At 39.4% G+C, this 25876-nt stretch overlaps 1 long non-coding RNA gene across 1 annotated transcript in view; it reads left to right on the plus strand.

Annotated features, from left to right (window-relative positions):
• Nucleotides 1-14586: 14586 nt before the first annotated feature.
• LOC118765686 overlaps nt 14587-25876 on the plus strand; it is a 23965-nt gene continuing 12675 nt past the window's right edge. The window contains exon 1 of the long non-coding RNA XR_005001554.1: nt 14587-14632. This is a non-coding gene — a long non-coding RNA (uncharacterized LOC118765686). The remainder of the gene's footprint in view (nt 14633-25876) is intronic.

Genomic DNA, 25876 nt, shown 5'->3' on the forward strand with positions numbered 1-25876 from the left:
CCACACACTTCTTCCAGTGTTGCATTGCTTGGATCTCATTGAAGAAGCCTTCATCCCATTGGTAAAAAAAAAGTTATCATCATCACTGCAATACTGCTTCCTAGCCAAGAGTTTTTTTCATGCTGGGGAATAGATGATAGATGGGGCTAAACCAGGAGAACAAGGAGGGTGATTAACCAGTTCAAAGCCACAGTCATGTCCAGCAGCCATTGAAACCTAAGAATTGTGTACTGGAACACTGTCCTAATGAAACAAGTCTCCTTTCATAAGTTTTCTTGAGTGTTTGGTCTTGATAGCCTTTTGCAACTGCCTCTGCAAGTTGGCATAGTACTCTTCTATGATGATGTAGGCCTTTTGAAAACAGTCAATAAACAATGCTTTTTGCATCCCAAAAACTATGGTCATCATCTTCCTTGCAAATGAAACGACCTTGGCCTTTTTTGGAACAGGTGAGGAGGGGTGTTTCCACAACATGGATTGTCTTTTTGGCTCAAAGTGATGAATCCAACGCTCATCCTGGGTTAAGAAACGTTCAAGGAAATCAGCTGGATCTGCTTCAGACAATGTTATGGTTTTTCTGTGATGTGAACAACCTGGTGCTGAAAGACATGGCACCCACTGAGCAGAAACCATCAAGCCAAGTTTGTTGTGCAGAATATTCTCAATTCTCACAGAGGATATGCTAATAGCATAGGCTATTTGATTTATAGTAAACATGGTGTTTTTTTCCTTAGTGGTATCAGTGGCAAGATGTCCAGGCCTTGGGTCATCTTCAACACTCTCCCTTCTCTTCCTAAATTAAGCTGTCCACCTTTGCACTGTTGATAAAGCTAGAACCTCATCCCCTAATATAGCAACTATGTCAGCATGTCCTTGGGGGCTAAGCCCTTTTTCTGAACAATGCCAAACTTTGTCCAATTTCAAGAGAAGTTGCTACCAGTTACTTTTGAAGTCTTCTTTGAACAGGCAGATGTCAGTTCACCTGGAAAGAGATAATGCAGTTATTAAGAAGTGTTGAAATCAATGCATGCAAGATTTCACAGCTCTAGCATCACTCCTTCATAGTTAGCCTACAAATTCTTCAGCCCACCCTCATACTTACATATATAACACACACACACAAATCTGTATGGAATAATATCACTGTTGCTGACACTGAAACAAAAGTGGTTTGGGAGTGCTATTCCAACAAATTATTGAATGGGAAAACTGTAAGGGATAAGGAGCATCTACACCAAATAGCACAAATGGTGAAACTAGCCATTCATGTTGACATCACCTTGTAGATGAAATTATTAAGGAAATAAAAGAAGAAATGCACATTGGACATCAGAAATTACTTCTGAAATGCTTAAAATGTCTGATGAAGTGGAACATGGGCTAATCATCCACATAGTAAATCAGGTAGTACTGAAGAGTGCCATATTCAACAACTGGCTTTATAGCATTATCTTACCACATGAGCTAAGAAGACATGGTAAACAGAAAATTACAAAAGTATGAAACTGTTAGATCAGGTTATGAAAGTTACTGGAGTAGGCAAATAATTTGTTAGAACTATACAAGCGATGTACAGAGATGAACTCAGAAAGCTGAGTTATTAATGAATAAAATGATGCACTTAGCTTCATCCCCTTACTGTACATCATAGTCCTCTATGAAGGGTTTAAAATTGGCTGCCCATAGAAATTACTATATGCTGATGTCCTTTTTTCGTAGCTAACTCTATAGGAAAATTAGAAAAGAAATTCCAGTCATGAGAACAAAACAAAGTCCCTGGAAACATTAGGGAAATGGTCATACCCTTATGTAGAAAAGGGAAATGAATTCCATATTGTGTACAGTGTAAATTGTGAATACACAAGAGGTGTGGTGAAACCACAGGAAAGTTAAACAGACAAATTAAGTAGCAATACACATGCAAAACAAATTCTTTCTGATACCCTAAGCAGCACTATAGTAGTTGATGACATCTGTCACCTAGAATATCTTATTAAGTGAGGGAGTGGGTATTCAGAAAGCACAGTAGCCAGAGAAAGAACTAATTGGAAAAAGTTCAGGGCACCTCTGCTAGCAACAAAAGGCTTTTCCATTGCAGTGAAGAGCAGATTGTATGATGCGTATGCAAAATGTGATACCGCATGGTGATAAAATGGTTCTCAAATGCAGAGAATTTGTGAGTATTAGAAAGAAAAGATGAGTATATGCTCTACTAAATGTGAATTACAAGTGTGCATGAATGACAGAGACTAAAAGAGGTAAGAGAAAAAAATGAATATAAGAACCAGATGTAGTGTGCAAAAGAGAATCTGCATTTGTACAGACATATGATGTGTATGAAGGAGGATAGTTGTATAAAGAAATGCCAAATATTTAAGTGAAAGAGGGAAACCAAGGAAGACTTGTATGGGAGCAGACCTACCTACCTACCTGTGCAAGTATGGCGAAACTGGCATTAAACTTGTGTATATACAGGGTGCAGATAGTATTCGTTTGCAATTTTCAACTGCTAATTATATGCATTTTTCTTTTTGCAATTGGTCTTTTTCTTCTTAAAAACAATAACCATTTTTGCTTTATTTCTTTTTTTTTTTACAAAGGACAAAGACTTCAGACTTCCTCAATGTCAGTAGAAGGATAGTGGAAAAGATCAGAAAGGAGCTGGAAGATTCAGGATTCAGCTGTGAGGTGACAGCAGAGATGAAAACCAATGATCAACAAATCTGACACCATTGGAACATCAGAATTTGTTGCAAAAATCCAGGTGGTCATCAACAACAATCCCAGCAAGGCAATACTTGCCATTGCACAGGAAAAGGTATGGATGAAAAGCTCATCAGGCTAGTGGTACATGACAATCGTTGCTTTTCATACAAGATAAGGAAGAAATAATTTCTGTCCAAGGCAATGCAAGAAAAGAGACTCAAGCACATAAAAAAGCTTATCAAACTTGACACCAACAAGCCAGTTACTTTCCCCCATAATAATTGTTGTTCCTGGAATACCACACCCAACAAAATGACTACTAACTGTATCTTATCTTGTCTACCTTACTACGTGCAACACTAAATATAACAAATTGATATCTCTGAAATATCACACTCTGAAGAATGCCAACAACCTATCTGCTCAACAATGTGAAACCTACCAATAAAATAACCAATGTCCTATAACTGTAAAAACTACCAGATGAAACGAACTAAAGGCCTAAATATTCTTCCACAGAAGCCAATTTAACTTTCTTCTAAATTTTGTCTATTTTGTTTCTGAACATCTAATGACGTGGATGTGTCTTATACCCACAACAGTTAAGTCAAAGTAAGTGTGTGTGTGTGTGTGTGTGTGTGTGTGTGAGAGAGAGAGAGAGAGAGAGATAGAGAGAGAGAGAGACAATAAAATATATTTCTGTTTTGAGTTATCACTATTGAAATGATTTAGTAGAGTTGTATTAATACTGATGAATGCAAGATCAAAAATATTTTATTGTTAAACAAAATAGTGCATTGTTAGTCATGATCAACAACAGAGAAACTTTTACATCAAGTTAAAAACAGTTTATGATGTTTTTGGACATTGAGAGAAAAACAAAACAGACTTCATCATGTGATTCTAGTAGAGGAGTGGTTTAAAGTGTGTTGCCATTGTTGACATCCATTAGTGTTGTCTGCTAAGGCCACACTCACAGATGACTGTCTTGAAGCATGAACCACCAATCTCTTATGGTCACTCTGTTTAGAAAGAAATCAGATCTGTATATAGCAATTCTTTCAAAGAGAAAATAGTACCAAAAAGGGAATTGTAAATGTTTATTAGAAATCCAGATGGTCCTTGAAGTCATCAAGGAATGGGTAAATTGTGTTAATGTCATTTAGCTGTTTTTGTATTGGATACAGTAATCCAGGTGTGATTTCTAGGCACTGAGTTGGTGTTTAGGGCCCCCAAATATTCCTGTAGCAGGAAACTTTGGCAGTGAAATCACTGCTAATAATGAACTGAACGAAATGAGAATGAAGCAGAAAGTGCAGATGTGAAGCATGAACAGGAATATGCATTAGAATAGGAGCATGGTTAAATTGCATAGATAGCAAGCAGGTTATTTAGTAAGCTGGAGTACTGACTGATGTTTTCTATGTACTTATACATAGTGCTTATACATAAAAAACTGCACCAACTTGAAGTGCAAAAAAGGCAAAGAAAAACGGGATATAATTGTAAAAATACTAGGAAAGAAGATCTGATTGAAAATGCATGCATGTACATAAGTCAGGTGTGTGCACCAAATGTATGCATGAGCAACTTGTACATAGTCATATCAATGACAGAGATGGTAGCAGTTTGGACAAGACTATGACAAGGAAAATCTGATGAAGGAAAGATTTGCAGAGATGATTTGACTGACATACCAGCAGTGTTTGTGAACTTGCATGGTATGTTTGATAAGCAGCATAATGTTCTTTAGACATGGTCACTAACAGTAACAATGACATATTTCTCACTGAGTTGAGTTGATATTGATGAATGCAAGAACACAAATTCTGTTTAAAATTTTACATACAAAAATATTTATTTTATCATTAACTAAAACAATACATTGTCATCATGACCAATGATAAAAAAAATGTTTACATCAAGTTAGAAAATTTCAACAGTTTGTGATGTTTTTGTATGTCAAGAAAAACACAGTAGCCTGTGTAGCAGCAGCAGGGTGGCTTAAGTTGTAGTGCTGTCATCATCATCCATTGTTCTTGACTGCTATAGCCACTCACAGGTGACCAGCTTAAAGCATGCACCACCACTCTCTTATGGACACTACTGGTTAGCAGGAAAACAGATCTGTATATAGCTATTTCTTTCAAAGAGAAACTACTTTGCTTTCTCTTCCTTATTATCCTAACTTTCTCATCCTGCATGAGGTATTTGCATAAAGGATCTCACTAGATATGTATGTACCCCATACACTCTACTTCTACCAGCCACCAGACTATTTAGTATTGACACCCATCATTCACTTTCTTGATTTATCCATCTCTTTCTTACCCATATCCTCTCTATTGCAGGTGCCAAAATAAAATGCACCTAGTACACACTGTAAAGTGGCAGAAGTAGAAAAGAAGCCAAAAATGAACCTTACAAGCAAAATGTGCTCCTCTGTACCTATGTAAGAGAGCAACAATTATCCATCCTGTCTATAGCATCATGGAAAGCAGGTGTAAAGTGATGATGAATATAGATATTGTATATACTGGTATTATGAAGGACATCCAGCTGTAGAAAACCATTCCAAATCAAACTGGATCCTGGCGTAGTCTTCCAGCCTAGTCAAACTGTCCAACCCATGCCAGCATGGACAGCAGACGTTAAATGATGATGATAATGATGATGATGATGATGATGATATAAAATCATTTAATACCTGTTTTCCATGCTGGCACTGGTAGGACAATTTGAGTGACTGCAATGTCAGCTTTGGCAAATGTTCTACCATTGGATGTCCTTCCTAATGCCAACCACTTTACATCATGTTCTGGGTGCTTTATTGTGATACCAGCACTATTGAGGACACTAGTTAGGGGCAAGCACAGGTATCTGGCTATAGAGGATATAACATGGTTTTCCTGCATAATGCTAGGGTGATTGAGAGTAGCTGGGAGACAAAGATGTTAGAGACAGGATGGGAGAATATAAAATGTGAATCAGGAGGGAAAGAAAGTGTGGGTAATTTCATGAGAGGAAAGTGACAGATAGGTAGAAATTGACTAGAGGTGAATGTAGTGAGTGAAGACGGTGAAAGTATGATTGATGGTATCTTATGAAGAGGTGAAAGAGATAGAAGTGACTCAGAAAGGAGAAAGCGACAAGCATCAGTACAGGAGGTGTAGGAAGCAGAAGCACCATCTATCTGTGGATAGATCAGAGAAACAAAGATGTGCCGAGGTGACAGTAAAAGGAGTAGTAGGATGAACTGTAACAGAAATGGAAGTTAGACGTATATGAAGGTGACTGTAGTTAGTGAGGCAACAAAGATGAAGTGAGTATTGATAGTGGATATGTTAGGAGGTTGAAAATGATAGTAGATAGATGTTAAATATGAAGTATGGCAGACAAAGGTGTAGCTTTGAATGGTGGAAGAGATCACTGAAAGGCATAGAAGAGGGAGGGAGATTAGTGGAAAGAAGTATGGACAGAAGTGATAATGAGATAATAGGAGGTGGAGGATGGGGTATGTGTTGCTTCTGCTCACAAATGATTGCAGCAGCTTGGTGGTACCATTGTTATAAGAGTGATGGTAGGATGGGTGTTAGGAAGATGAAATTTGGTGGCAGGGGATGCTTGACAGGCTAAGCATAATACTTTTAGGATCTCACTTTCACTGTGACAGACAGGTCTTTCAAGCATAGCAAATTGCCAATCATCTCAAGACCAGCCCTCACCACTTTATTCCACATCTTCTCGAGTCTCCCATTTCTATAAGTTTCATTCACTTTAAATGACTGTCACTTCTTTATGCTGCTGTCCTCGTCCATATACACCATTTGACCAAACTACTGCAGTTTTCTCTCGTGCATGTTACATCCATTTCCCCCATACCTCATTTTTCTCTCAATACATTTGCACTTTGAGAAGAATGTCCTATCTGTATTCTTGCTTACTACAAATTTATTCTTTGCTAGGTTAACTTCAAGACACTTTGATTCCAGGTTTTGCTTCCATACCTGAAATTTCTTTTTCAAAGCTGTTACAGATTCCACTATAAGAATGGGATTAGTAAAAGACTGGCTGCCCCTCGGCAGCCAGTCTTAAATTCCTCTATGGCTTGGAGGACACTGATGAATAGAAGGAGTTTGATTATCAAGCCCTGGTGAACTACATGTACACTAAATTCATAGCTGCACTCTTGACTGATTCTTACTCTACTGAGAGCACCCATGTACATGACTGCAATAGAGTGAAGGACCCTATTGAAGGTTTTCTCTAGATCATCAAATACCAAGTACAATGATTTACTTTTAGTAAAATATTTCTCTTGCAGCTGCCTAAGACGAGGTATCAATTGTACTTCACCCTGGCACAAAACCAAACCACATATAATCGAAACTAATTTTGTTCCTAATAAATTGGGGATCTTTTCCCATTGAATGGTAGATCGAGAAATTAAATTTTTTGTAACTAAACATTTTCAAACTTCGGACACTGGTAGAATGTGTCATATAAAACATCTTTTACTCTTAGTGTTTTTGAGAAAAGTTTCTTTTTACGAAGTTATTTCGTGTTAAAGTTGTCGTATTTCGTTGTCGTTGTTCATCGACATTGTTTGTACTGGTTTTAGCTTTAGGGTTTTAGGGTTAGGGGTTTAGGGTTAGGGTTAGAGTTTTAGAGTTAGGGTTTTAGGGTGAGAATTACGGAAAAAAGTGAAAAATGAAGAAATGGGAGTGGGGGAGCAAAAAAGTCTTTCCAAAAATAGTAGCTGAAAAACAGGAAAAAAAAGACTAAAAGCAGTAGAAATGTACAAACGATTATGGTAGTGCCATGAAGTAAACAAGCTTCAGATACACTCATACAAACGTAACTAAGATGAAATATATCATAAATAAGTGACAAACGAAATATACACCACTTATAGTTGTTGTTGACGAACAATGGCAGTAATTTTATTCAGCTGAATACACGTCATTGATTGGTTGAAATTGCCGAAATACGACAACTTTAACACAAAATAACTTCGTAAATAGAAACTTTTCTCAAAAACGCTAAGAGGAAAAGATGAAAGTTTGAAAGTGTTTAGTAACAAAAAATTAATTTCTCAATCTGCTGTTCAAAGGGAAAAGATCCTAAATTGGACTATAACTCTCCATAACTTTCGTTACCTGGTCCAACAATTTGATACATCTGTAATTACTTCTATCTAGGGCATCTCATTTACTCTTGTAACATCTCACTATAATGCTACTACACCAGTCATTGAACTAAAACCTCCCTGAACAACCTGATTGACAATACAGGTGTCTAGGGCATATCCTACTTTACCAGGTATTTTAAGCACCTCAGTAGTGATTCCAGATGGTCCAGGGGCTTTCCTCTTTTCACATTCTTCACTGCTTTATTTATCATACTGTTGTCAACTAACATAGCTGGTCCCTCTGTAAGGTCCATAATATGAAGACCCTCTTTCTCCCAAGAATTCTCCACATTTAACAAGTCTTTCATAATACTTTCATACCTCTTTTCAAAGCCACCAAGTGTAGGTGTGCCATTATCTATCTGCAACATTAGCAAATTTACTTTCTGCTTCTCTTTTTGCAATGTAAACCTATTGTCTAGTTTCCCTGCTGGCTACCTGATATAATTCTTTGCTACTACCACTTTCCCAGTCTTTCCACTATGTCACCCTTGTAGATAATCAAGTTGTTTGCATTATACAACTCAAAGAGTCTTGTCCCTTCCTCAATTCTAAAGCCAAAGCCATACCCTTCATATACACCATGGATTGCCACTGAATGTATTTGCTGAAGTCATTAACCACAAAAATAAAGTCAGTGTCATTTGTTGCTGAGGTAGTCTATAAAAGGACCTTATAAAATTGGTCCCACTGACCATCTGCCAATTGGGGTTGTGGATCAGAGGCAAAGATAAATGTAACTGTTAATTTACCTAAAACTAGTTTCATCTTAACTTCCTCAATTACTTTGTCTACTCATTTTTTCTGGCAAAAGAATCTGTAGCTGTACTCTTTGCCAGTGAAGAATCTAGCTGAAGCTCTCCTCTATATTATCTTTTGCACACAGCACACATCTACAATATCCCCTCTCTAGCATTTCAACAATTTCATTGGTCCTACCTTTCATTGTATCAATGTTGATTGTAGCCACTCTGAAGTTGTGGTCTGTTGAGGAACAACAGATGGGGAACTGTTGTTATCACATGAAAACACTTGGCAGCTGGCAGAGGGACCCTGTACATGTCATAGGTAATTTAATAAGGGTTAGAGTCGTACAAGATTTAGATAAATATATACTTACATAAAGAGACCAAAGTGCACGTATGCCACTATATATATATATTTCGTTTTGGGATTTGGTTTGCAAGAGACTTTATATGAGTTCATGTGTTGAAGCATATTCTGTTGTGTCTGGGGCGAGTATTTTCTTTTTGCGCCAGATAATTTAACACACTCACCAATAAAATAAGAAATAAGTGGAAATTTTACCGGTGTGTTAAATTATAAGGCACAAAAAGAAAATGACTCTCCCCAGACACAATAGTATATATATATATCTGTATATATAACAGGCAGGATGTGTATGTGTGTATACATGAATGTAGTTTATGCACATCCACAAATTAGCACGCATGTCGCTCAAATTTTAGGAGGACATTCGTCACAATCCTAGCTGTATTTTTGTCAAATTATTTTCCCCCAAGGCACTATCGAATAGCTGCAAAAATAATTTTGAACCATAACTTCTAACAATTTTCAAGTCGGAGAAATACAACATCATTTGCAAATATGAGTTAAGTCCCCTTCTAGCGACGGTGTAAAGAGAGGGAAAGAGAGAGATAACAGATTTTTAAAATTTCGTCTTTTTAGTGAGTGATTGACAGGCAAAAACAGACAGACAGGGGTTGTTATGTATGTATGTATGTGTAAATGACTTCAGTCTCACACACACACACACACAAATACGAACATGTATGCATACAAAACACTTGTATGTAATGTGTGTGTGTGTGTTGCCCTATATATATATATATATATATATATATATATATATATATATATGCACACACACAATATAAACGATATTCACCGTTTCTCCACAACTAATTTCCAAATCAACTGAATCCGTTGCTCTACTCATAGCAATATATAGCTGGTCGTGCATGAACATGGGAGAGAGCAGAAGGTACCAGAGCAAAAATCATAAGTGTTGACTGTAGACATGCTCCTTCGCAAACGATCAGCTATTATTTTGTAAACAATGTTTTGAAACTGTTCATGTTTTCGAAAGGAGAGACCTGACACATCTCTGCGGGGGAAGGTAGGCCTCTCCATTCCTCTTACAAAACTTATATCCGGGTGCAAAATTTGCATTTTGTAAACAATGTTTCGAAACTGTTCATGTTTTCGAAAGGAGAGATCTGACTCTCACATCTCTGTGGGAGATGGTAGGCCTCTCTATTCCTCTTACGGGTGTCAAATTTGCTTCAATTGATGGTATTACTCAGGGGGGAAACAGGGGCAGGGGCAAGGGCGTACAAAAAATATGTATCCAATAGGTGTATGTACATATATATTTGTGTGTGTGTGTTAGCCATATATATCTATACTTAGTTGTGATCTGAACATAAGCGCTTCTCACACAGAGGATTGGGGGCAATGGGGCGTTACATGATGGCAGGGGTGTTTTCAAAAGGGTTGGATATGCAACCTGATCACCTCTGCCGATCAAACTCCCAACCAATGCGCTCCCGTTGTGACACTGATTCTGAAGAACTGAGTCGGATTTGAAAACCAACTTTAAAGTATAAATACAGATGTTTTTGAATCAGCAATGTTGTGTTTGGTTAAGTCCTATTTGGAGTGAAAAATCAATAAACTGATTCCTTATGGGGTTTTTCATTTAATCAGGATAAAAAAATTGATAATCTGATTCCTTATAGGACTTCCCACTAAAATTGGCTACACCCCATTTTCAACCATAACTTTTACCAATTTTGATGTATTTTGTTCAAACTTGATGCCAGCATTACATGGGACTCATGGGATCTTTGAATGTTTTAAGTTCTACAAAAACGAAAAAAAAAAAACAATTGATGAGTGGAAAAAATCAATAAACCAATTCTTCATGGGATTTCCAATCAAATTGTCTGCAACTCATTTTCAGCCAAAAGTTTATCAATTTCAACAAATTTTGCTCAAATTTGACGTCGATGTTACTTAGTTTGGTTTGAAATAAAGAGCTTGATTAGCTTAATAATCCTAACTTAATTTCAAACAGAGGTTCACAATTAAAACTAGTTTCACCTGTGCCTCTGAAAACCTAATTTATGTAATAACCTGCTCGGGTTGCGGGCACCACTATATTGGACAAACGAGTATGACCTTGAGAAAGAGAACCACTCTACATCCGTTTCCCGCAATACTAGTACATATATATATATATATTATATATATATATATATATATAATATATATATATATATATATATATATATATATATATATATATATATATATATATATGTAAAAAATACAAAATGGGACAAGAACACAAAACATCCAGACAGTTAGGTGATACAAAAAAGGGACAACAAAACATCCAGATAGACGTATACAAAGAAAATAAGGATGGGTCATTCAGAGTTTTCTTTCCTCAAACCAGCCAAAATTGCAAACATAATCTGAAACTCAACTGAGAAAAGAAACTCTAAATGACTCGTCCTTGTTTTCTTTGTATCGTATATCTGGGTGTTTTGCGTTCTTGTCCCATTTTGTTGTTTTATATATATATATATATATATATATATATATATATTATATATATATATATATATATATATATATATATAGTGGCATACATACATTTTGATCTCTTATATGTAAGTATATATTTATCTAAATCTTGTAATTTTGTACGACTATTCTTTCTTTTATTCTTTCTTTCTTTCTATCAGCCCTTTCATACTTACTTCACTCATTCCACTCTTCATTCTTTTATTCCTCGTCTCTCATATTTCCTTGCCTTCTCTTCGTGCTCACTTTCATTCCTCTTTTCACTTCAGTGTCCGTCATTTTTTCTTGCCCATCCTTAATTCTTCTGTCCCTCTACCTCTACCTCTCTCTTCTCTCCACCACGTGACCTGAGTTCGGCCAAGCCTGACCTTTCTGTCTTGATTCGGATGCTGTCTGTGCAACATCTATATTCCTCCCTGTGCCTGTCAAATCTTATGTCCCTGCTGTAAGGCTTTATTTCCGCACACGCCAGCTAAATTTAATTCGTCCTTAGTCGAAAAGCACCTGTTATGTCCTGTTACTTGCATTTGTGTACCAGTCTCCGTTTTTCTTTTTCCGTCCTTGTTTTTGTATAAATGCGCTGCTTTCTTCCAAAGAATCTAATGCTCTTAGCTTAGATTTTCCTTGGGACTGGCCAGATTGGAGCAATCTTGAGTATAACCAGCCAAAATTGCAAAGATAAGCTGGAACTCGATTATGGAGGTCATGCGTTCTTGTCATATGTTGTATTTTTTATATATAGCAGCATACATACACTTTGTTCTCTTATATGAAAGTATGTATATATATATATATTATATATATATATATATATATATATATATATGTGTATATGGACAGACGTTCACAATTAAAACTAGTTTCACCTGTGCCTCTGAAAACCTAATTTATGTAATAACCTGCTCGGGTTGCGGACACCACTATATTGGACAAACGAGTATGACCTTGAGAAAGAGAACCACTCTACATAAGGAGCAAATCCGTTTCCCGCAATACAGACAAATTCCTCTCAGTGAACATATAGAAAAATGTGCAGGTAACATCAAACCAAATTTCACAGTCTTCCCTTTCTACCAGTGCAAAGACAATCTCTCAACTAGAACATTTAAATAAAGAAACTTTTTTCATTGAAAAATACAAAACATGTCTTAATATGCATGCATAACCAACTTTTATCTTTTTACATATTTCAATTCACGATTACATCACTGTAAATAAATCCCCTACTAAACAAGGTTTTTAAAACTTGTCTCTGTCTGTACACATATATAATCCCCACCCATTACCGAAAGCGGAACAGTTATCTCCCTTACCCACAACAATAACAATAGTAATGACAACCAATTACCTCCCTTTATTTATTTCCTTGGGAAGTCATTCACTCGTGAATTTCATCACACACAATATGGACCAAATTTCTTCTTAAGAAAAAATATATATTCAAATAAGTAAAACATATCATGAATAGCAATAGTGAAACCGGTCAATATATTAAAAATTATATCAAAACTATGTAAGTGTGCGTATTTTCCTTTTTTAATTTCTTATATACATTACAACTCACCACGTGGGGATAATCAAAATTCCTCTTTTCTGTTACTACTACTATATATATATATTATATATATATATATATATTATATATATATATATATATATATATATATATATATATATATATATATATATATATATATATATATATATATATATGTATACAGATATATATATACATACACATACACATATATATACACATACATATACACACACACACATATATATATATATACATATAAATACATATATTTATATATATATATATACATATACATATAAATACACACACACACACACACACACACACACACACACACACATATATATATATATATATATATATATATATACATATATATACATATACATATAAATACATATCATTATCATCATCATCATCATCATCATCGTTTAACATCCACTTTCCATGCTAGCATGAGTTGGATGATTTGACTGAGGTCTGGCAAACCAGACTCCAATCTGATCTGGCAGAGTTTCTACAGCTCGATGCCCTTCTTAATGCCTACCACTCCGAGAGTGTAGTCAGTACTTTTACATGCCACCGGCATGAGGGCCAGTTAGGTGGTACTGGCAACAGCCATGCTCAAATGGTGCTTTTTATGTGCCACCTGCACAGGAGCCAGTCCAGCAGCACTAGCAACAACCTCACTCGAATGTTTTTTTCATGTGCCCCCAGGACAAGTGCCTGTAAGGCGACACAGGTAACGATCACACTCAAATGGCGTTTTTAACATGCCATCGGCACGAAGGCCAGCTTGTTGCACTGGCAACGATCTCAGTCGTAGGGTACTAGCAACAGATGCCAGTCACCAAGTTTGATTTCGATTTCAAATGACATATATATATATATATATATATATATATGCATATAAATAATATATATGAGAATGAATGGGAGGAGGAGAGCCTGCCAAATGTTGACCCAGTAGAGGGACCAGCTATCCAAATAGACAGCTGGTTATGTGGGCTATGGTCTAGTCACCCACATTGTAAACCAGGTAGTTCATAATGGAGTCATACCCAATGACTGGCATAGCAGCACCATAGTCAACTGCTACGAGGGTAAGGGTGATGCTCTAGATAGAAATAACTACAGGGGTATTAAACTGTTGGATCAGGTGATGAAGGTCACAGAGAGGGTCATAACCCATCTCATTAGGGAGAGAATTTGCTTAGATGAGATGCAATTCGGTTTTGTGCCGGGTAGAAGCACCACTGATGCTATATTCCTGGTCCAACAACTGCAGGAGAAGTACCTAGCTAAAGATAGACCCCTCTACATAGCTTTTGTGGACTTGGAGAAAGCCTTTGACAGGGTTCCCTGATCCCTTATCTGGTGGTCGATGCGGAAACTGGAGATTGACGAATGGCTAATAAGGGCTGTACAGGCTCTATACAGAGAGGCTATCAGCAAGATTAGGATTGGCAACGAATATAGTGAAGAATTCCGGGTAGAAGTAGGTGTACACCAAGGCTCAGCCCTCAGTCCCCTTTTATTCATCATAGTCCTCCAGGCAATAACAGAAGAATTAAAAACAGGTTGCCCCTGGGAGCTCCTTTATGCTGATGACCTGGCTCTCATAGCAGAATCACTACCGGAACTAGAAAAGAAATTTCGGGTGTGGAAACAAGGGTTAGAATCAAAGGGCCTTAGAGTAAATGTAGCAAAGACTAAAGTTATAGTAAGCAGAAAGGCGAACTCAGCACACACCCCATCAGGCAGGTGGCCCTGCTCAATCTGTAGGAAAGGTGTAGGTAGAAACTCCATAAGATGTACCCAGTGTAAGCTATGGACGCATAAGAGGTGCAGCAACACCAAAGGAAAATTAACTGATAAGATAGCTTTCATGTGCGGCAGATGCACAGGGACAATAGACACCACAAATACTCAGAAAACAGATTCCATCACACTCCAGGGGGAGAAACTAGAAGTAGTTGATAGTTTCTGCTACCTGGGTGACCAAGTTAGTAGTGGAGGTGGATGCTCAGAGAGTGTCACCACTAGAATACGAATAGCCTGGGCAAAGTTTAGAAAGCTCCTACCCCTACTGGCGACAAAGGGTCTCTCACTCAGAGTGAAAGGTAGATTGTATGATGCATGTGTGCGAACTGCCATGCTTCACGGCAGTGAAACATGGGCCGTGACTGCAGAGGACATACGTAGACTTGAAAGAAATGAAACTAGCATGATCCACTGGATGTGTAATGTCAGTGTGAATGCACGACAGAGTGTAAGCGCCCTGAGAGAAATGCTAGATATAAGAAGCATCAGATGTGGTGTGCAAGAGCGACGCTTGCGATGGTATGGTCATGTACTGCGGATGGATGAGGAGAGATGTGTGAAGAAGTGCCGCTCCCAAACAGTTGAAGGAATCAGGGGGAGGGGTAGACCCAGGAAGACATGGGATGAGGTAGTCAAGCATGACCTCAGAGCATTGGGCCTCACTGAGGCAATGGCGAAGGACCGAGATCTCTGGAGATGTGTTGTGACTACAAAGACCCGGGCTGCTTCCGGCTCCAGTTCCGCATAGGCCCTGCCCATTCAAAGTACCTTAGATCCCGGAACGTCTCGCTGTGCTTGAGGAGACCTGTTGAGTCAAGTGCATGTACACAAACATCGAAACAAATATCAATGGAAATAGTAGTTGTGATACCTGTGCTGGTGGCACATAAAAAGCACCATCCGAACGTGGCCAATGCCAGCTCCGCCTTGGCTGGCTTCCGTGCCGGTGGCACGTTAAAAGCACCGACTGATCGTGGCCGATGCCAGACCCCCCTGGCACCTGTGCAGGTGGCACGTAAAAAGCACCCACTACACTCGCGGAGTGGTTGGCATTAGGAAGGGCATCCAGCTGTAGAAACACTGCCAGATCAGACTGGAGCCTGGTGCAGCCCTGGCTTCCCAGACCCCGGTCGAACCGTCCAACACGTGCTAGCGCGGAAAATAGACGTTAAACGATGATGATGATGATGATGTATATGTATGTAGAAGGAATCCAGGATAGAGGGAGACCCAGGATGACATGGGATGAGGTAATGAAGCATGATCTTTGAATGTTGGGCCTCATAGAGGCAATGACGAAAGACCGAGACCTCTGGAGATATGCTGTGACTGTGAAGACCCGGCAAATAAAGTGAGTTCACGGCTGTATCCTACACAAGTTCCGCATAACCAGCCCCAGCCCATTCAAAGTAACTTGGACGATAGGGCGACCTGCTGTGCTTGAGGAGACCTATTGAGTCCAGTACATCAATATCAAAATGAAAATCAAATGGAAATTGTAGTTGTGATCCCTGTGCTGGTGACACATAAAAAGCACCCACTACACTCACAGAGTGGTTGGCATTAGTAAGGGCATCCAGCTGTAGAAACTTTGACAGATCAGATTGGAGCCTGGTGCAGCCTCCATATATACATATATATTGGGTTGTCCGGAAAGTTCGTGCCGATTTTTAAAGGAAAGAAAAAGGTCAATAAATACTTGCCATTACATTTTTAATCAACCATATATGAACCATTTTGTTGCACAATGTGTCTCTATCTTTCCTTTAACTTGAAAATACCCTCTTCCCAGAATTGAGGTGGTTTCATGGCAAAGAATTCATCAAGGTATCTTTTTACGTCATCCAAGGAATTGAAATTTTTACCATTAAGACTATTCTGCAGAGACCTGCCAGCACGATCAGTAGGAATGGCTTTGAAATTTTTCACTTTCACCTTGGCTTCCAAGTGGAGGTTACTGAGATGGGTTTCAGTGAGGACGAAGAAAGGGAAGTGGTTTGGATGGGCATCAACCCAGCCCTCCAGGAATTTTATCTTCCATTTTTGAGTATTGGTGGAAGGGCTGATGCCTTGGGCGTTAAGCAAAAATGTTGAGGTGAGAGTGGATGGTTTTAATTATTTTGGTGTTTTGTTTATTTGCTTGCTTTTTAATGGCATGTGCAGTGGTGTGATAGTGGTGGATGGTGCTGGGTGATAGCTCGGATGGTTTTTTCCAGTTTTTTTGCTAGATTCATAATAGCTAAAAAAGAGGAAGAAGTTTCCTGTCTAGAGAACTGTAGGTGACTGTGGTTGCGGTTATTTTTATGAGTCATAGGTTTTTTTGTTTTTATTTCTATTATCATTTGTCCGACGAGTCCCCGGGAGATGGGTAAAGGACAATCCTTGTGCAAACACAATCTGTCTCACTGGGAATAGCGGCAGATTTGGGGATTCCTTATTTGAGATATTGGTGGTTGTGGTAGTGTTGTAATAGAGTATGTATTATGGTAGTGGCTGTTGTAGTTTGTGGGGATAGAGTGTTTTGTCCCAGGTAAATGGGTGAATTTGCAATGTCTATCAGTGCATAATCTGTAGTGAAGAGAATAACAGCAAATGATGGGGTTTCAAGTGGGTGTGTAGGTGCGTGTGTGAGTTGTGAGAGGTGTAGATGATAGTTTGTTGAGGTTTCAGTGCCCTTTGTGACCTGTGGGAGGTAGAGTTCTTGAACTACTAGTAGGGGGTAGATTCCTTGAGGTAGATGGAATGGTAGTAGTAATAGTAGGCAGAAGAGATGTTGACAGTGATGATTGAGGAGGTGAATTCCATGAGATAGCTGTAGACAAAGATATTTTGGGATTGATAGCAGTAGTAGTACTGTAGTAGTAGGCAGAGGAGATGATGTTAACAGTGATGATGAATGAGCTACTGGGTCAATGAAAGAAAGAGGTAGTGCTTCCTGCTGTGAGACCCTGGTGACTGGGAAGTTAATATATATATTTCAGATCAAATCACTTGCTATGTGAGTACATCTCCCTATATATATATATATATAACGGGAAGCTTTATGAAAGTAAACAAAAGACGAAGGCAGGTGGAAAACAAACGAACAATTGTATTAGTATGGCGCTCAGGAAATATAAATAAAACAAGTCTTTAACGTTTCGAGCCTACGCTCTTCAACAGAAAGATACACAGAGAGAGGAAAACACACAGAAAGAAGGAGAGAAAAAAATGCGTGCAGTAGATAACGAATCAACATGGCGATCTGATTTCGGCCAGAGGTCAAAGATCAAACATGAGACGCGAGAGCGAAATAAGGGGAGATAATGGGTTGATAAAAGGGTGAGGGACCAGCTAATAGTGCGTAGGAGGGGTCTGGATGTGTGTATGTATAGGGTTGGTGTATGTATTAGTATGTATAAGGGTGTGTGTGTGTGTGTGTGTGTATGAGAGAGTATTAGTGCGTAGGATTGGTCTGGACGTGCGTATGTATGGGGTTGGTGTATGTATTAGTATGTATTAGTATGTATTAGTACGTATTAGTATGTATTAGTACTTATGTATAAGTGTGTATAAGTGTGTGTTGTGTGTGTATGAGAGAGTATAAGTGCGTATGCGGGGTCTGGACGTGTGTATGTATAGGGTTGGTGTATGTATTAGTATGTACTAGTATGTATTAGTACGTATTAGTATGTATTAGTTGGTGTGTGTATTAGTATGGCACATCATATGTGATGTGATGTGTAAAGTCATGTGGTGTAGTGAGGAGAAGAGGGGGAGAGAAGGGAGGGAAGAGAGGGGGAAGAGGAGAGGAGGGGGAGGAGGGGTGAAGGAGGAAGAGGGAAGGAGTGAGGGAGCAGAGGGAAGGGGAAGAGGGAGGGAGAAAGGGGAAAAAAGGGGAAGAAGGGAAGGGGAGTAGGGGTGAAAGGATGAAGGACTGAAAGTATGGTCGGGGGAAAGGATAGGTGAGGGGGGGGGAGAGGGGGGTTAGATGAGGAGGGGGAGGAGGGGGGAGAGTTGGACCAAATGGCGTATAGAGCGAAGAGAGAAGATTAATTCCTGTTCACGGCGCAAACGGGAATCCGGATGGCCTCTGTGTAAGGACAAACCGAACACAGATAGGTGTTGCAAGGAGTGACCGGTGGAGTGGAAATGGCGTGAGACCGGTGTGTCGTTCGCAAGTTGGATGTCACGAAGGTGTTCCGCGAACCGGTCAGCCAAGCGGCGTCCCGTTTGTCCGATGTACAAGGAATTGCAGAGAAGCAAGAGATGCAATAGATAATATTGCTGGAGGTGCAGGTGAAGGAGTGGATGATGGGATAGGGTCGATGGTGGGTGCTAGTGAGGCGGGTGGTGTTTGGAGAGGTAAGGGCAAGTGCGGCAACGTGGGCGGGAGCAGGGGAACGAGCCGGGTTGGGAGGTAGGGTCAGGGAAGGAGCTATGGACCAAAAGGTCTCGAAGGTTGTGGGCTCGTTTGAAAGAGGGGAGGGGTCGGTTAGGGAAGAGGTGTGAAGTGGACGGGTCGGACTGGAGATGACGGAAAGCTCGAAGAATGGTGCGTTGGAGACGTAGGGTCGTGTGGTGGTAAGTGAGGGGAAAAGGGAGGCGGGAGACTACAGGGCGGGTTCGGGGAGAGAGAGCAGATACACGGTCCACGGACCGTGCTCTGGCAAGGGCGGTGTGGATAGTGGTGAGGGGTATCCACGTAGGGTGAAGTGGTGAGCCATACGTTGAGACGAGTCTCAAAGTCATGGTCGTCACTACAGAGCCTACGTAGACGGAGGAATTGGGAATAGGGGATGGAAAGCTTGGTGTGTTCTGGGTGGGAGGAAGAGAAGTTGAGGTATGAGTGTGAGTCTGTGTGTTTGTAGTGAATGGAGGTGTTAAGAGTGGAGTGAAGAATGCTAACCGAAATGTCGAGGAAGGAGACAGAGGTGTTGGAGATAGTGGAAGTGGAAGTGGAGGGCTGGATGGAAAGATTGGACGAAAAGAGGAAGGAATCTAGATGTTCGCGGGAGAGTGAGGTGGCACCGATAATGTCGTCAATGTAAAGACCATATAGTTCAGGAGTGGGACCAGTGAAATTAGAGAATATTTGGGCCTCAACATAGCCAACGAAGGTTCGCATAGTTGGGGCCCATTCGCGTTCCCATGGCCACTCCGAGACCTGATGGTAGAACTCGCCCGCGAACGAGAAGCAGTTCAGAGTAAGGACAAGTTCGGCCAGACGAATGAGTGTGGAGGTGTCAGGTACAGGGTTAGAGCGGAGGTCAAGAAGTGTCGAAGGGCCTGCAGTCCTTCGTGGTGAGGGATAACAGTATAGAGGCTTTGGATGTCCATAGTAAAAGGATTTTGGAGGAGCCGGGAGGAAAGGAGAAAGAGTTGAAAAGCCGGAGAGCATGGTTGTATCGTGGATGTGGGAGGGAAGAGATGCCACTAGGGGGGCAAGGACACGGTCGAGGTATTTAGAGATGAGCTCCGTGGGGCAGTTACAGGCGGAGACGATGGGGCGGCCAGGGTTGTTGGGTTTGTGGATTTTGGGGAGGAAGTAAATGGTGGGGGTACGTCGGGTTCGCACAATTAGGTTGGATGCGGTGCGGGGGAGACGGGAGGACGAGATGAGGTCTTGGACAGTAGAGGATACCGTCTGTTGGTAGCTACGTGTGGGGTTAGAGGGCAGAGGGGGAATAGAAGGAGGTGTCATTGAGTTGGCGGAAAGCCTCGGCCCTATAGAGGTCCGCGCGTCACACCACTACAGCTCCACCCTTGTCAGCCGGTTTGATGATAATGTCAGCGCGCCGTTGGAGGGAACGAAGAGCCAAGAGCTCAGCCGGGGAGATGTTGAGGCGGCGTTGGCGCCTGGAGAAGTTGAACCGCTCCAATGCACGCTGACAAGCGCCCGCGAAAAGATCCACTGCTAGGATCTGGCCAGGGGCAGGCGTCCACGGGGATGGTCGGCGGCCCAGGCCAGTGAAGCAGTCCTCTTCGTTGGGTGTGGGTGGCGAGTCGTGGTAATGCGCACCCAACCGGACACGGCGCACAAAGCTGTGGACATCAACTCGCGTCTGGAATTCCTTACAGAATGGAGTGAGGGGGATGAAACGCAGACCCCTACCAAGGACGGAGCGTTCAGCCGCAGAGAGGGGAAGATCGGGGGGAATGGTAACAACAGACGGAAGTGGAGAGGGGGTGGGTGGAATAGAAGTAGGAGGGGTGGTAGGTCTCGTGGAGGTCTGAGGGGGAGGGTTGGGGAGGTGTGTGGGGGGGGGGGGGGCAGTAGGGTTAGGTGTAGGTGGATGGAGCCTAACGGGAGGGGAAAAGGGGTTGTAGGGAGGGGCAGTGGGGTTAGGTGTGGGTGGATGGAGCCTATCGGGAGGGAGAAGGGTGGTGGAGGAGTTGGGGTATTGGCGTCGGGTAGGGTGGAATGGAAGAGTGATTGGAGTTTACGAAGTTTGGTATCAGAAAGAAATTGATGGAAGAGTTGATTCAAATGATAATGAAGCGTAGCGTGTTTGGAGCATAGAGAGGCGGCAGAGAGGAGAAGAAGGTGGAGAAAGCAGGAGGAAGAAGGCGGTTGATGGCATGTAGTTTGGAGAGATTGGAGGGAATGGTGGCCCGCATAAGGCGGTAAGATGTGGTGCGGAGTATGGGTAAGATGGAAGAATCCGAGTGGAGAGCAGGGTGGAAGGGAGGCGGAAACCTTTAAGGATGAGTCGGTGATGTAGGCAGCGGCTTAGGAAAGAGACATGGCTAGAGAAGCGGGTTTTTTTAAAAAGAAGTAGAGAGAGATTAACGGACGGCTGAAGGCAATATACAGGAAGCGAACGGAGATGATCCTTCAAACGGTGATGTATATATATATATATATATATATATATATATATATATATATATATATAGTATATATATATATATATTATAATGATATATGTTACATTACTCGATAGTCAAGATAAACCTGAGTTTTATATATATGTATGTATATATGTATATGTATATATACATATATATATATATATATATATATATATAATATACATACATATATACATATATACATACATATAATATATATATATATAATATATATTATATATATATATATATACATATATATATACAATATACATACATATATATATATATATATATATATATATAATATATATATATTATATTATATATATATATATATATATATATATATATATATCTATATATATATATATATATATATATATATATATATAGGGAGATGTACTCACATAGCAAGTGATTTGATCTGAAATCGTGTGCTGGAACGGAAACAATTGCAGCATGATGCAGCACGGATTTTTGTCAGTGAACAGGTCATGGATTTTAGGGACAAAAATATTTTGACAAATTAAACTTAAATGTTGAAGTGAATCGAACGGCTTTTGTGTGTTTCTTAAATGGCTTACAAACACCTTCCATGCTGCAATTATATATATATATACATGGTGGCTACCCCCTCGTTATCGAGTATGACCATTGCACAAAGCTTAATCAATGTTGTTATCGTGCAATGCCTGTGCAAGAAGATTTTTTTTAAAGTGAGGAAAGGCTGTGCACTGAGTCAATCCCACTCACTAAGCAACAGCAATTATTTCTATGTCCCCGCGCATGATTCAGCCTGAAGACATTTATTGGATGGCTGTTGACTCTCAAGAGTTCCTCCACCCTTATACATACATATATAAACATATATATATATATATATATATATAGATATATATATATATATATATATATATATATATATATCTATATATATATATATATATATATATATATATATATATATATAATATGTACCACACACACATACATATATATATACATACATACGAGGGGCGTTCAATAAGTAATGCTCCTGACCCACTTGCAGTTATTTGATCTAGCTGAAATTTTGCATGTACAATTATTCATATCTTTATAGATTAAGTGGCAAATTACAGCTCTGAACTAATTGTGGTTTCTGATTTACGGGTGTTTGAACTGAGTCAAGTGTGAAATGGAGCCTGTTGAGTATCGAGCAATGATCCGGTTTTTGTATTTAAAAGAACACACACCACGGGAGACTTTTGATGAAATGAAAGTAACTTATGGTGATGATGCCCCATCATATGAACTTGTAAAACGCTGGCATCGTGAATTCAAACATGGTCGGAACTCTGTGGAAACAGCTCCCAGATCTGGTCGCCCCCTTCTGCCATTGATGAGGCATCTGTCCATCATGTTGAGGCTGCCATTTTGGAAGATCGACGCATAACTATTCGCCAAATAGCCCATGAGGTCAAGATTAGTACTGGGTCTGTGGAAACTATCATTCATGACCATTTGCATATGCAAAAGGTGTCTGCCAGATGGATTCCCAGGTTGCTCACATCTTTCCAGAAGCAAGAACGTGTCGATTGCTCGAGAATGAATTTGGAGATGTGCCAAGAAGATGAGTCAAAATTTTTCAAAAGACTGATTACACAGGATGAAACCTGGGTCCATCACTATGATCCAGAGACCAAAGCCCAGTCAATGCAGTGGACACACCGTGACTCACCTCCTCCAAAGAAGGCAAGGGTGCAGCCCTCTGCTGGCAAGGTCATGCTCACAGTCTTCTGGGACCAGGACGGAGTACTGATGACAGATTTCCTGGCAAAGGGTGCCACAATTACAGGAGCCTATTATGCTTCACATTTGAGGAAATTAAGAGAAGCTATCAAAATCAAGAGCCGGGCAAGATCAGCAAAGGCATCCTCCTCTTGCAGGACAATGCTCCGGTTCACAACTCGCGTGTCGCCAGATCAGAAGCACAGGCGTGCGGCTATGAACACATCCCCCATCCCCCTACTCTCCTGACCTTGCACCCTCTAATTTTAACCTCTTCCCAGTCATGAAGTTGTTTTTGCAGCCTTGATTTCTGAAGTCACGTCGTGGTTGGAGGACCAAGCTGGGGTCTTCTACAAAAACGGTCTTCAGAGCTGCATCAAACGATGTGAGAAATGCGTAACTCTGGGTGCTTCCTATGTAGAAAAAGACTAATACTGTGCCAAGTTTCGTTGCTCCTACTGCTATGGGAAGTGGGTCAGGGGCATTACTTATTGAACGCCCCTCGTATATAAGCTATATATATAATATATATATATATATATATATATGTATATATATATATATATATGTATATATATATATATATATATATATATATATATATATATATATATATATATATATATATATATATTATATATAATATATATATATATATATATATAATATATATATATATATATATATGAAGGTTCTTATGAGACAACAGACGAGGATTGCGAATCGCCTGTGCAAGCACACCAAAGTGGTGAGAAGTCTCGCCTTGAGAGAATGCTAATGGAAATTGAGAAAAGTCTGCATCAGTTTCATGAAAAGAGGAGACCAGATAAAGAAGCTTGGGTAATAGAAAATATCAAATCAAACTCTAAAGCTTTCTCTAAGTTTACCAAAGAGACAGCCACAGTGCGCCAGAGGATAGGACCTCTCTTCCAAAAAGATGGCTCCCTCACAGGAAATCCCACGAGGATAAGTGAAATACTAAATGAACAGTTCCAAAGTGTGTTCACTACACCTCTAGGACACAGGCAAGTGTGTGTGTGTGTGCGTGCGTGTGTGTGCGTGTGTGTGTGTGTGTGTGTTTAATACAGTTTACTTAACAAATTTGGTCCTTCATCTGGTACAGCTTATTATAGAGATATTTTCAGCCATTCAATTTGGGGGAGAACTTAGTTATGAAATATTTTTCTATATTCCTCCTGAAGGAGGTGTCGTTCTTTAGATATTTGTAGAAGGGAAAGATCTTAAATTTTCCTTCTCCACATGTATCTAGGTGCTTACTCAGTGGCATCTTGCGCAGTTCTTCCTGTCGGACATGTTGTCAGTGAATCCTGGCTCGTTGGCACAAAGAATTTCCAGTTTCACCTATGTAATCCGCTTTGCACGTGGGGCAGGTTATGCAGTATATTACATTCTGCGTCTTGCAGTTCATATCTGCATTTACTTTAAATATGTGACCACTTTTAAATTTCATTTCTTTGTCTCCCTCTATATATCTGTAGGTGGCATTTGCCGCCTTTCCCCATTCCCGTGGTGGATTTCCGGCTTGCTGAGCATCATTGCCGCGACTTAGGGCCCGTGGTGGAATCAGAAGGCCTTGTGCCTGAGTGGCGGCGTAACAATATATACATATATACATATATATATACATATATATATATACATACATGTATATATATACATATATATATATACACATATATATACATATATGTACAAATATATACATCATATATAATATATTACATATATACATATATGTACATATATATATATACATATATATACATATATGTACATATAATATACATATATATATATATACATATATATACATATATGTACATATATATATACATATATATATACATATATATATATATATATATACATATATATATCATATATATATATATATATATATATATATATATATATACATATATATATACATATATATATATATATATATATATATATATATATATATATATTATATATATATATTATATGTTTAAGTAGTTGAATGAATTATCCTATTATGGATAATTCGGTTAACCGATACCCGGGTAGCAAATTTACGTCAGAAAGCACGGTTGAAGCTACATGCCAAGGGTAGAAATCACGTGCTTTTGTGTGGAAATTTGTGTTTTTTTATAGTTAAATGAAAGGATGGAGTCGAACGACGATTTAACAAAATTCCTTTATTCTCAACATATGTTTCGAAGACTGCATATTCTTAATTCCGAAGGAATAAAGGGTAGCTGATTATTATTATCATTATCATTATTTAACTATTTCACACTAATTTGTGTAATAAACTTTTACTTATGCCGTCTTCTCATCAGGAAAGACAAGGAACTTATGTCAGCATCATGACGAACAAAAACTTTTAG

The sequence above is a fragment of the Octopus sinensis genome, linkage group LG12 (genome assembly GCF_006345805.1).
Source record: "Octopus sinensis linkage group LG12, ASM634580v1, whole genome shotgun sequence".
Lineage (NCBI taxonomy): Eukaryota > Metazoa > Mollusca > Cephalopoda > Octopoda > Octopodidae > Octopus > Octopus sinensis.